Source organism: Aythya marila, assembly GCF_965140915.1.
Source record: "Aythya marila genome assembly, chromosome: 5".
Lineage (NCBI taxonomy): Eukaryota > Metazoa > Chordata > Aves > Anseriformes > Anatidae > Aythya > Aythya marila.
The window spans coordinates 8,521,854-8,534,105 of NC_139046.1; positions in this window are offsets into that span (position 1 = coordinate 8,521,854).

Consider the following 12,252-nt stretch of genomic DNA (forward strand, 5'->3'; position numbering starts at 1 on the left):
AAGGGCTTTGACGAAAACCTATTATGGTGCTAGCTGAGTGTCTGTCCTCGCCTTCGCCCACTGAACTGCTGAGAACTTTCCCTGCTGTTATTAGGGGCAAAAAGGAAAAATCAGACACAGAACCCAGCCCTTTCAGCCTCTAGACTAGGATGCCACCCTGCTTGAACAGCTGTCTGTCTGTCCCATCAGGTTCTGAAATACTTGTGGTGTCAGCAGTGACTTGTTCAGGGACATTTTTCTGCACATCTGCTCTCCTGGTGAGACAGATAGGAACTGGAATGCCTGCCACTGAGCTGCTGTGTGCACTCAGCCATATCGCCTGTCCTGGGGTCTTCTGAGATGAGGCAGAGTGGTGATGTTCTCCTGCAAAGGGAGGAAAAGCTTGCCTGGCATCACCCAATAGCTTTCTGTTGATTTTAGTAGGTTTAGGGCTTGGTGTCCAGAGCTAAGTCTTGTCCATGCCAGTTTGAGTGGTCTGTCTGTGCACAGGTACATGAGGATGTACCCATCCCTGTTTCCAGGCCAAGAAGTGGACAAGAACTACCTCGAGCCAATCAGGCTGATGGGAACCCACTTACTTCTTGCATTTTAGACATTGCAAAAAACATATTTTAACAAATCCTGATGGTATTTAAACTCTGTCTGGAACCTCATGGCGCTGGCTGGACCTTCTCTTTTATCAGAGGTGAAGAAAGCAGACTGGGAATGTGTTGATTTATAATGTGCTAACTTCTTTAAAAATCTGATCCAGCCTGAATGCTCCGAGGGTCTCTGTGTGAAACCCTACCCTGGGTGACTCCCTTTAGGTTAAAAATAAATGCTGCGTTTCTGTGTGCGGTGCAAGTGGCCCAAGATGGAAAATCTGGATGCAAAATTTACAAGCCAGCCTGCAGAGGGAACTGCAGCACAGGGCAGTTTGTCACTGGGATAGGGCTGTCACGGAGTGTTCCCCAGCAGCAGGGAGAAGGAGGCACCCCAGCACGGTGGTCTTCTCCTTTCTGTTACGTTTGCTCCCTCGGATGGCAGTGGGCAGGGAGGACCAAGGTCTGGTGGGAGGTTCTGGGGGCCACCACGCATGACGCAGGAAGCGAGGAGGGATGGGAGAGAGCTGTGGCATTGGGAAACAAGTCCACACGCCGGCATACACAAACCTGGGCCAGCTGTAGCTCCCGGGACCTGCTGCGGGGCAGAGCTTTCACCCAGCACATGGCTGAGCCGAGCTTGCCAAAGCAGGTAAAGATATAACCTGCAGCTCCCTCAACGTGTTTGTGCAGCTCTTTGAATGTGTCTCGGAGAGGAAGGAGGGCACTAGGCAATAACTCACATACCTGCAGTGGATTGTGTAAAATGTGGCTGTGAGCACCCGCCTGCCATGTTGCTGCATGTGCATTGGCTTTATTGCGCTCTGCCCCAGCAGCGTGTACGCTGGTATTTCCAGGGTGGGGTTCATCATAGGTTTCCATGATTTATTTCCCTTCTCTTTGCTGAGGTTTCTGAAGCCTCTGAAGGCGCTTTTGATACCGATGGAGGGAATCTCATTTTTGTGCTGCTGCCAGTTTTTTTGTGGTTAAGCTATGTCTGAAGAGCCTTTGGCATTAGGGTCAATCTTGTAGTGTCCACAAGAAAGAGTATTGCAAATGATTTTTTTAATACTGCTGAGACAAGGTCTGGTTCTCTGTGCTATATCAGAAACTACTCTTGAATAGGGCAGGAATTGTTTTTTTTTTTCCAAAGACTGACATTCAGGACAAGGATCTGCAGAAGCCAGCACTGGCTGGCCACCACGTAGGTTTTGCTGAGAGCCTGCTTTGCACTGTATAGACAGCCTGCAGACCTCTCCTGTGGGATCCAAATCCATCACAAAGAAGAGCCTAGCAGGCAACAACAGCCAGTCTGGCTCTTCCCACTCGCTTCCCAGGATGTTCACTCCACCCTACACATCCCACATGGTGCCTTAAAGCCCCTGTGCCACCTCCACCTCCTGGGCTGATGGGGAGGCACCAAGTCACCCACAGCAGTGTCACCTGCCTGCACTCCACGCTACCCACCACCCATGGGTGCCTCCCAGGAGGCTGGGGCACGGGCAAGGTACTCCTCCTTTCCTGCAGAGGACATTTGGATTCATTTAAAACAGCGTGACTGACGTTAATGGCACGCATACCTCCCTGGAGGCTGCAAAAAGCAGTAGGAAAAGCTGCTGTGAGACCGAAAAGAAGTCGCCTGCGGTGGAGGAAGCATCACGTTGAGCTGCTGCCCTCTGCTGCTGTGCAGCTCGGATCGAGCAGATAATCCGGGTGTACATCCATTTCCTGCAGAACTTCTCACCAGGAGCGTCCCAGGGGCTGCTGAGCCGAAGCCACCGCAGGACTGGGAAGCTGCTTCTCCCAGAGTTTTGTTGTGGATGAAAGCAAACATATTTGTTCAGCTTGTCCTGAATGCTCGTTGACAACATAGGTAGCCTACAAGGAAGTGAGCAAGATAAAAGGTTGCAATTTAATCACTAATTATCTCTTATCGTGTGTTGCTGGCCTGACATGAGCCAAAATGAATGCAGTGCTGGCGATCAGTGCTGTGCTGGTGCCTGGGGAGCAGGAGCCTCTGGGCTCCTGTGTAGACCTTGGACAGAGGGAACCTGGGGCATCGGTGTCCTCTGAGCATTGTTTTATTCCTGACATCCCCTGCATGCTGCACACCATCCCTGTTAGGCATATAAAAGCACACGAATAGTTTTTAAAGAGAGCAATCTCTGTTTGATCTACTCTGCTGTATTGATCGGTGAGTGAATGCTGCTTGAGAAACAGGAGCAGGAGGGAGCTGGGAGAGGACAAGGAATGAGCTGCTTGGTGCAGGCACGCAGGCTCCTGCCTGGCTGCCTTCAGTCTGGGAGGGACCTGAACCACAACCTGGCTGCTGGTTTTGTCCCTGAGGCTGGTCGGAAGCACCTCGTGCTAGATCTGGATGCAGGCTGTGCCCCCTTCCAGCTGAGCTGGCTGATGCACGAAAGCAGCAGAATAAAGTAGGAGGCAATGACAAGTCACCTGCCTGCTGCCACAGCAAGCCCTATGGCTGCCCAAACCCAGTGGTGTAGTGACAAGCCATGAGACTGGCTCCCAAAAAAATGCTAATGCCATGTTTCATATTTGATGATGTGTATTAGGAGAAATGGTCTATTCTCTGGCCCTGTTCTAAACCCCAAATGCACCTCAACAGCCTGAAGGGTTTTCAGTATGGTTTAGAGTAATCTATAAAACCAGGTTCACCTTTCCTTCTCTTTCTTGAAAAAAATACTTGGGAATTTTAAAAGCCGTATAGAAAAGCTTCATCCTTTATGACAATAACCATTAAATTAGCAAACTGCTTTTCTGTTGAAAGCTAGATAAGCAAATACTTTTACGGAGTTGTGTATAAATTCTTGAAGGATAAATTTATTGAAATGGGGAGTGTCTTTAGTAATTCAGTAATTCAGGTTGGAAATTAGGAGAAATTTCTTCTGAGAAAGAGCAGTCAGGTATTGGGATGGGTTGCCCAGGGAGGTGGTGGAGTCACCATCCCTGGGGGTGTTTAAGTAAAGGTTAGACATGGTGCTTAGGGACATGGTTTAGTGGGTGACATTGGTGGTTGGGGGATGATTGGACCAGATGATTTTGGAGGTCTTTTCCAACCCTAATGATACTGGGATCCTAATACGGACTCCATGATTCTAATACTGAGTGAAGTGTCTGTCATTTCATCTTGAGAGGAGCATACAATTACAATCGGCACCCAAAGGAAAGATCACAGACTACATCCCTGATGCTGCAGTTCCTTTCACTCCAGAAACATTATGTCCTGGATATACCATAATATTTTTTCAGCAAATTAGCAAAAAAGTCTGTTTTAGTTAGCATATGAAATGTATTCTGCACACTGCTACTGTCAAAATTGTAACTGACTGCATAATGAAATATAATTTGGGATGTAAAAATAGCATTTTAATATGCTGTACTCAGGGATCAGAATTAGATATGTCATGCTGGCTTACTGGTAATGTATATTTCCCACCGGGCAACTAGGAGACAAGTTTCTATCCAGAAAGATGCCAAGTCATACCCAATCAACAACATGGTTTTCTAGACCATACCAAAAAAAAAAAAAATGTAAATTTTGTAATAGATGGCTTAATTCAGAGAAGATAACCAGAGTCATATGCTTTAGACCAAAATTGCAGTAGTCAGGTGATTGCTAGAGCAGGAAGTCACAGTCACTCCAAGCTGGAAACAAGCAGCAATGATCTGGCATTGCACAGCTGAAATCTTACCCAACTTGCTCCTTGGGGTGCTGGAGTCCGGGGGTTAGTCTTGATGCAGGGCTGGTGGTGCAATCAGGTAGCATAGCTGGGGAACAGTTTATTGGATATGCGACTTAAAACTTTCATCCTTGGACATTGACAATCTCCAAAAAAAGGGGCTGTTCTGCACCCAGAGGTGCCCCTTTACCTCCTGCAATTGCCACAAACCCCAGTGGTGCATCTGTGCCTCCCCTTGGCCATGCAACAAATGCGCAGTCAGGTCCAGGTGCGTGCCTTAACAGCAGCCAAACCCTGCACCTTCAGCAAGGGGAGCCATGGTCCCATGTCCACAGCACAGGCTGCCTCTGCTGATGGTCTTCCCAGCCCAAAAACCCTCTTGCAGAGTTTCATCCCCACTGCTCCTCGACCAATTAGTGAGCTTCCTAACAGGATGCCGTGTCACGTTATCTTTATTTGCACAGCGCTTCGGATGCCGGAGAGCTGGCTGGGAACTGGACGTTGATTTAAAGGAGCATCAGCCAATTTATCATCTGCTCCTTGAATTTCTGACTGCTCGCTCTGACCTCATTTCTCAGGCTTGGAACTTGGCCTCACGAGCAACCCCTTCACACCTCCTTTTTTTTTTTTTTTTTTTTTTTTTTTTTTTTTTTTGTTCTGCATTATTTCTGTTTTATTTTTGGGTCAGGGACAAGAAAAGCCGGTTCCTCCTACAGCCCTTGCTGCGTCAGGCTGAGCTTGTCCTGAAGGTGCAGGGGGAAGCAGGGCAGGGATCCACCCTTCTGGGAGCCACCGTGGCAGAGGAGGCTCCTGCTGAGGACAGGAGCTTTTGATTCCCACCGGAATGCCTTGCCTAGGAAGAGGGAGCTTCTGAATCACCCCAGATACTGCTTCCCCTTGCCAAAATATCCCACCGAAAATGTTGGTTCTCACCGCTGACACCAGGCAGGGTTGGTGCAGGGAACAACTTAGGAAATATTATACAAGCCCCTTCCAGGAACCACACGAACAGTTGGCTGCTTATTATCCTGATTGGTTTAGCATTGCATTTTGGCTGATGCGCAAAAGCTGTACAGTCACACAAAGGACCTGGTGTCACATTAGCTGCAGCTGAGCAGTAACATTATATAAGGCTAAGGAAAGGAGAAGAGAGCACGGATCCCTGCAAAGGCTGTGGCTGTCACGCCAGGGACTCTGTCAGTGCTGCGGCTTCACTTCAGCATCCTGAAGGTCTTTGGATCACTTCTTTGGCCCAACAGCTTCCAGAAACCAGAGCCTGTGCCACGAGATGGCCCACAGTACAGGCAGGGGGCAATGGCAGGGAAACCATGTGTGTAATGAAATGTGCATGTGCATGTTCCTGTGAACATGTGAGAACTGAAGGTTAGGCTTGGAAGGGAGATCAAAATGAAGGAGAGACTTTTGGTCCGGTGCCCCTTGGTCACCTGTTCCTGCACTGCATCAGTGCAGAAATAGTGCAGCCACCACCAGCATCTAAACCACCTGGAGGTCCCTGGTGTAACGTCTCCACACAGCCTTTCCTTATCCTTCCTGGCTGTACCTTTCCATGTCCAATTTAATAAACTGCTTGTTGATCTTAAACTTCTTGGATTGAACTGGAAACACTGTGTTTAGGTGCAGGAAGCATGGAGAAGCAGTATATATTACATTTGTTAACTCTGCTGGGGATAGAGACCTGGCTGATAGAGACATGGGGCAAAACAGGGTAGATGATGCTCTCTGAGACTGCCTCAAGCAGCATGATTTCAGGGAAACTGAGTCTGGGCTTGAGCTGGTGTCTAGAGGTGGGAGCAGCAACCTGGAGCCCAGGAACATTGGTGTTCAGTAGAAGGGTTTCTCCACTAGCGTTAGGCCACACTGCAGATCCTTGGCAGTGAATTATGAAACAACTGCATATACAATAAGCCACCTCTGGGAACAGGAGGAAAAATGGATTTTTGAAAAAGATATGTAAGAAAAGGGAGCCGTTGCTCTTGGAAAATGGGGTATTTCATCCCTCTGCAACCCAAAATGTGCCCTTTCCAGTTAAGGCACTTTAATAGCAATGGGGAATTATTCTGTCCCATCTGCAGAGCAGCACCTTTGGACTTCTCCTTTGTTAATGGGTCTGAGATTTCCCCATCCCCCAGTGATGACTGGAGTAGGTGGCCTGAGGAAAAATTCTTTATTCATGTGAAGACAACCCATCAGGTTCATTATACTGCAGATTACATAGTTTGATGACAGAAATAAATTAAATAAGGTTTAGATTCACTACTTCCTTATTTTTAATTGAATAATAGACAATTAATTTGATTGAAGCTAGACATATTTCTTAGGACATCATTCGGAAAAATGTCTCATACTTCAGGCTGCCCTGTGACTCATTTACCTCTTTGGCACCTCATTTTGAGGTGCCCACTGAGGTATTTCTCCTGGATTGCTTTTTTTTTTTTTTTTTTGGATGTTGGGTGGGCGGTAAGTAAGGTTGTTACCATTACTGCAGATTGAGATTCAAGGCTGGGATGGAGCAGAGGAAAAGAAATCTGATGTGACAGTGTGACAGTGCTGGTGAGAAATGGAAGGGAAGAGGGCACCAGGTTCAGGCTGCTGAAGTGGGGAAGGTCCAGGCTGGGCATTAGCTGGACAGAGCCCCTCTCTTATTCCTTGTGCTCTTGCCCACACCATCACTAGTGCACCCAGTGGGAAGTTTGCCTGGACACGTGAAAGAGTGCCTGCAGGAAAACAGGCTGAGTGCTTTCCAGCCCACGTCTGCAAAGCCCACGGGGGTGGGCAGATGCTCGAGGAAGACTGCCCTATGAGTTATGGATGGGCAAGCCACTTCCTCACCTTAGTGCCTCTGCCAGCACCCGTGCCGATGCCCAGGCTGATCAGATCTCATGTGGAAATGAAGCACGAGCTCAGTGGAGAAGGAGCGTGGCCAGGTAGCTGCCCCTCAAGGAGGCTGGCTCCCTCCCTGCTGCAGAATGTGAAATACTGTTTTGCTCCAAGCAAGCATAGTTTGTGTGGGTGTAGATTTACATTTCGTTAAGGAAAATGAAATAAGGGGGCCGGTTTCAACTAGCCTGCAATTTTATTATTTGCAAGAGCCCTTGCCTTCATGTGATGTTTTACGTAACAGCCTTACACATCTGCAAAGTATGTAAAGCATTTCCACTGTTGGGAAAAAGAAAAAAGGGGAGGAGAGTCCTGAAAGGTATTGTATCTCCCAGGAGGATTTTATAAGGAATTTTTAACTCCCACCAGGCAAGAAAACAGCAGTCATTGTGGGTCTGCTCTCTAGAGCCAGCTGTCTCAAGGCTTTTGGGAGAGCAGACCATGTTCCCAGTGAAGACCACAAAGTATGCTTGTGAACTTACCCGATAACGGCTTCAGTTCAGAAATAAAAAGCTAAACTGAGGCTAAACTGAGAGGGGCTGAGTGGGAATAAAAGCAACAGGAAACTGGGACGTGCTTCCTGATCTCAAGGAGAAACAATAGTACCAGGAAGAACATGAAATTAAGAAATGGACAGGGCTCGGGGAACAGGAGAGATGTTGCCACGGGCGGTCTGAGCAGCTGCAGAGCTGCAGAGAGCTGAGCTGAGGGCTACATTACTGTCTTACATCACCTGGAAGACGTGAACAAGCACACTCCTTCTTTAATGCTGATTATTACCCTATCTGATAGTGGAAATCTGGTGCGATGTATATACATGTAAGGCTGTGGAAAAAAAAAATAGCAAAAATGTTACAAATGCCGCCAAGGAGGATTGGAATGAATGAAAAATGTCTGAAGCCGTTCGAGTGCAAAGTCTAGTGAATCAGCCCATCCACTTTTCTTTGGCTTCTGAGTCTGGGTGGACCCAAACCACAAAGAAAAGAGGAAACAAAGGTGGAGCAGACGTTGAGAAAGATCTTTCTGAAACTTGGCATTAAAATGTAAGAGCTCCCGATCGCTGCTCAGCCCACGCGATGTGAAGCAATTGGAGAGAACTGGAAAATCACTGCACGGTGCCCCAAGATGCAGGGGGGTGTTTTGTCTCTTTCTTTTCCCCAGAAGCTGCTAAAGAGCTATATAACTTCTGAGGACTTGTCACCAAGTCCCCCGTCCACTGAAGTCTCCCCTAAAATGATTTGAAAAAAGAGACAGAGAACGTGAATGTTTTCTTCAAGTCAGTAGTTCTGCTTCTGCTTTGCACTTAGTTGTCTCCATTCAGAGATGTGTTACAAATTCTAACAGCCTTCCCCATTTTTATGGTCAGGCATAAATCTCAGACTGTGAGACTCTTTCAAAATAGAGACTTGTAACCTTGGCATACAGAGACTCGGTGTCCAACATAGGACACAACCATGCAATACTTGCAATAATGAGCACAACTTGCCCCTGAGAGCACCTTTCCAGTCTGAACCTCCATGGGGTAGCATGCTATTTAATATGGTCTCTTTCCTGCAGCTCTGCTCCTGTGCCACGAGCCAGCAGAGGACCAAAGTAACCCCTGCTCCCAGGACACAGGAGACAGCCACCAGCTTCTGAAATCCATACTGGGGTGACCAGAAACCTCCCAGAAATGGTGCAGAGAGAAAAGATAATTCCCCTGCACCCTGCCAGGGCTGTAGCCACCTGAACAGAGCAGACATTGTATTTTCCAGCTAGTGGAAAAAAGTGGTGTTTCTTTTGTGTGTGTCTTCAGGTCCCTAATTCTGTCATATAAAAGCCACCATGAAACACCTTGCACTGCTGCCGTTGTGACTGCATATCACTCTTCCCTTCTTTGCCTGCATATTTTCTTGGCTGGGAGCCATTCACTGGGAGCTTTTCCTTCTCTCAGTTGTGTGCTCAATTCATTTTCTGTTTTATCTTCTCCTTCCTTCTGAAGCGTTCACCACTCAGCAGAAATATTTGCATTACTAATCCATCTCAGGTCTTTTTACTGCTGCCCATCTCCACAGCGTCTGATCCTCTTCCTTATCACTTTTCTCTTTATTACTTATCCATGATTTATACAGTACAGGGCTTGGAGATCACCGCCAGAAACATCCCCAATTGTGCCCATACCCAGGCCCACAGAGGGAAACAGTTCATCATCTGAGGACTTTACAATTGCCATGGCCAGGACAGATGGAGAGCTGGCATGCAGAGGGACTGGCCACCATGCCTGCACCCCTCATCTGGACCACACGAGTGTCCTCCTCGCCACCAGCTGTGGTTTCACTGCTTGCCACATGGTGGTGGAGCGTGACATTAACAATATCTCACTGCACCAGCAAGCACCAAGAAGCGGGAGGAGACCTCTCCTTTCCAACCCACCCCACTGCACTAGCTTCCCGGCATGGTGCGGGGTCAGCTCCTTCTCCACAAGAGCTGCATCCCAGCATGAGCACAGTGCAGCTTATTCAGCTTTTAAAAATGATTTGCTGGGCCTGTTTTTTACCATTTAACCCCTGGGTCGCAGCCTTTCCCCACTGTGCATGCATGCTATTCTTTTGCAAAGCAAACGGCAATTTTTCTTCACTGAAGGGATAAAGGCAGAAATAAAGTCCCAGAGAGAAGGGGGAAGTTTTCCTTTTTTTTTTTTTTTTTTTTTTTGGTCACTTTTTGTGACGCTGGCACCAAGCCAACTTGCTGCATTTTACTTTCTTTCCTCCATATGTGTGAATTTTATTTATTTATTTATCTTTTGCGCAGCTGCAGAGGAAAAGGATCGCTGTGTCTTAACATCCTGTTCGGTTCTGCATACTTTTGAATGCTCGTTATTAAAAGCTATCTATTTATACACAAGAACAAAGCACATTCCCCTAACCCCTTGTGGCACAGCTCTGCATGCTGACTGCTAAGCCCTAGAAAGGTGAATCAAATATATGACAGAGAGCTTTTTATAGGGATCGAATACCCACCATACATCAGCGCAGTAATACCCGTTTAAAATTCTCTTTGCTATCAAGTCTTTGGAAATATGAAAGAAAAACCTTTCAACAGCCTCATTCCCTCTGACTCTAATCTAGATCATGTTGAGAGGGATAGGTGCCAGATAACTATTGGTGGAAACAAAGATAAGAAGGCTGTGCATACCATAAACAGGGATATTGCCTGAATTATGTTCTTGAACAGATGCAGTGACAATAACAGGGCAGCGTTAATAGGATGAGTGGTTAATTTACCTGCCTGATGTCTTTCAAAGTGATCAAGTTGCATTTCGTTGCTGGAAAATTCCTAAGGACCTGAAATGAATCAAGAACAAGTGCATTATCTCATAGCCACCATCTGACAATGCAACACAGTGGGCATCTCACAAGGAGAGGTTAATTTAAGCGGTGCCTTTATGCACCTCACAAAAGGGACTGGGGTTGAAAACAGGATGGCAAAGCAGTCTCTCTCTGCTGAATAGAAGGCTCCTTCAGAGAAGTTTCGAATGTTTTGGGTCTGTCTGTTCTTGGAATATCTTTAAGACAGAAGCTTGGTGCCCAAGGTGCAATTCAACATTTTTGCTTTGATTTCCAGCTTTTTCATATTCCCATCAAAGGATACCTGATTGCCCTCTCCAACTCACAGGTGGCACATTGGTTTCAAAGCCCACTAAACTACACTTCTAGTCATGATGGAGGCTTCTTCCACCTGTCTGCCCCAAGAGCACTTTACTGTATGCACAGCTGTGATTGCAACTCCCTTTGGCATTCACCCACCAAGTGTTGGCTCTGGGCCTTCAGAAAAATAAAACCATAGCATCACAGAATCATTAAGGTTGGAAGAGACCTCCAAGATCATCTGGTCCAACCATCACCCTATCACCAATGTCACCCACTAACCCGTGTCCCTAAGCATCAGGTCTAACCTTGAACACCCCCAGGGATGGTGACTCCACCACTTCCCTGGGCAACACGTTCCAATCTACCCACCTGCCTCAAATCATGAGAGTGTCTCCACCATTCCCTGTGTCTCAAGAAGGGGATTCTTGTGAAGCTGTGTTTCTAATTCAATTGATGTATTGTAGGCAATGGAGCAAGTATGGCACCACTTCTGAAGTTCTGGCCTCTCAAGAGGATGGTTAGGGACTCTGACCAACACATTTCCCAGTTTTCATGGGTCCTCCCTCTTGTACTGTTCTACAAACTGATTCAGAAAGCCTGGGCAAGAGAGAGCAGAAAAAAAGTAGCCTTTCTTAACCCAGTTTACTTGACAGTTTCCATAACAACTTGACACAGCTATTTTTATATCTGGAAATATCATTTGCGTTTCATCGTTTTTAGAATCTTTGTTGCCATATCAACCCAAGTGCCATGTAGCATAGTACCATTCAATTCTCTCTGGTTTTCTCAGAAAATTCTCTCTCAATGAATTGAAATTCAGCTGGGTTCAGAAGGGCCCTTGAGAGGCCCACCTGTCACTTACAGTATTTTTCAAGCCCTATTTTAAATGGAATTTTGCCTACGTGACCTATCTGCACCACAGGGCAGGGAATACCTCAGTGGAAAGCCAAGATGAGTGGACAGTTAGACCAGCAATGCTAGCAGGATGGTTTTCTTTCTTAGGAAGCAAGTAACCAGAGGAATATGACATCTGCTGGCTTTCTCTGTGATGGGTGGAGAGGGAATAAATAATTCTGAAATTTTAGAGTCTCAAAGGTTTGGTGTTAGAGTTGGCATTTTGGGAGGGAGGTTGGCTGTTGAGGAATGTCAAAAAAAAGCAGGGCTAGGATGCAATGAAAATACAGGTAGGCCCAAAAGCAGCTGAAGACAAATGCCAGGGAAGAGACTGGATTCTCCAGAGGAGGAGATCAACCTTCCCAGTATGGGCTCACATGCTGCTCTGTCCTGGATTCATCCCACCCAATGCCAAGCACCAAAAGTCAGCCCAGAAGGAGAAACACCTCCCCAAGGCACAACTCAGATGTGGTTTAGGTGTCTCCCAATAACTCTCCTGGGAGGAAGCCATGGTAATTAGGTACTTCAGTTAAGTCCTCACAGCCA